Raw genomic sequence first — 1762 nt, 5'->3', positions numbered from 1 at the left:
TGGCGGGCCGGGCTCAGGGCGCGCTCCCCGGCGGACAGGACATGCTGTTCCATGCCACACCGCAGGATCCCAAAATGGCTTCCCGGCCCCAACAAAGCCCGCAGGCCCCGACTGATCCGACCCAGCCTCCCAGAGCTCCCCGTGTCACTCAGAGGCAGAGTTTGAATTCACTGGACGCGGCCGCCTCAGCCAGCCCCCAGCTTTTAACCCGCTGGTTTCCCTGCGGAGAGGGCCCCCCTTCTGGAGAGCTTCCTCCGCAAACGCCGGCGTACGCGTCATTCGTGTTTATTTCAACTGTAAGCTCACTGGCAGATAACAAAAGGCATATTTTACTTAATTTCTCGCGTTCCTAAAACGCTTCACTTGCCCGATAAAACAACCTCAATATTAATTGTCTAACAAAATAAAATCCAACCCAACATCCTACTCTTTATAACTAACTCCTACACCTGAATGTCTAGTGTCCCCAACTCTTACAATCACACGAGTCGGTCACGAGACAGTCAAGTAGCATAAATTTAAGGATATATGTTATTAAATGTGGCGTATATATCAATGTAAAAAGACTGCTAAGCTTGTCAATAAAGCCCTCCGTACAGATCACTTACAATGAAAAAGCCTGCAACTCACTTCCATAATATTATTATGAAAATCAGCAAATAGTAATGCACCCCCATAGGCGAGAGGGGGAATTAGACATTAAGATTAACTTGGAAATTCAACAGAAGCATTAGCCTGTAATAGTCAGTTGCAAAGCACTAAGAAAATTTAGAAAACGAGTGAAGATTTCACTTTCTTTTTGTGTAACGTTAAACTGAAAACCAGACAGTGGGATATAGGGGGATTGCAAGTACTGCAGAAACACGGAACCTGGAATTTGCTAGCTAAGATTTTCCTTTCCTATAACATATTATAAACAATACCCTTTTTAATAAATAAACAAACATAAAATAAGGCAAACCAAATACTTTTTCTTTCCAGCAGACATAAGACTTCTTGAGACTGTCAGAAGACAGGTGCTGCCTCTAACAAGTTTCGCGTTTCAGGCACTTCTACCCCTGTGGTTGCTGAAGAGCAACCAAACGTGATCACCGCAGCAGGAACACAGCTCTATCATCTCAAAATGAGCACAATACTGAAATATATTTTGCAGTAAAACTACGAGCAATCACTCAGTGAGTGATGCCAAACTCTTTTACAGTAAACACCTGTCTAACAACACTTTCCCCACAGAAGCAGTTCACTGACACCAGCTGCCCTGAGGTGACAACCGTGGGGACAGTGAAGACAGGCATGGCACTACCCAGCACCAGACCACAACATCGATTACAGTACATTACCTTTGCACTAAAGCTCAGCAACTGCAGCGAGCACAGGCACTACAGCACGCTTATCAATTCTTTCTAAATCAGAGTGGAAAGCTGCAGGTTATAGTTACTTCTGCCAAGAAAATGCTCTCAGTGCCAGGCCAAAAGGCACCCAAGCAAGCAGACAGCTACGGCAGAGATTTGTCTCGCTCCTTCCAGCTTCACAGCGCCGATCCAAGTAACTTCGGGCCCTAAAGAGAGGTCAGCACTTAACAACTCCAGCCCGCTCTCCAACGCGACGTCCTCACGCCCCGCGCCTTCCCTGGACTACTGTGCGAGCTGAGGAAGAAGCCGATCTCCCCCCTGCCCAGCGGAGGATGCAGACCGAGACACAACGCCCTACGGGCTCCCACGCGGGCAGCTGCCTAACGCGGCCCTGGCCGCCGAGCCCGCCT

The 1762-nt window shown here is 48.1% G+C and overlaps 1 protein-coding gene across 3 annotated transcripts in view; it reads right to left on the bottom strand.

Annotated features, from left to right (window-relative positions):
* SUN1 (Sad1 and UNC84 domain containing 1) overlaps positions 1 to 1762 on the bottom strand; it is a 33178-nt gene that overhangs the window by 30022 nt on the left and 1394 nt on the right. The gene's annotated exons all lie outside the window — the stretch shown is intronic.

This window comes from Pygoscelis adeliae, unplaced genomic scaffold (assembly GCF_000699105.1).
Source record: "Pygoscelis adeliae isolate BGI_AS28 unplaced genomic scaffold, ASM69910v1 Scaffold242, whole genome shotgun sequence".
In the NCBI taxonomy this organism is placed as follows: domain Eukaryota; kingdom Metazoa; phylum Chordata; class Aves; order Sphenisciformes; family Spheniscidae; genus Pygoscelis; species Pygoscelis adeliae.
This window is presented reverse-complemented; position numbering and strand designations above follow the sequence as displayed.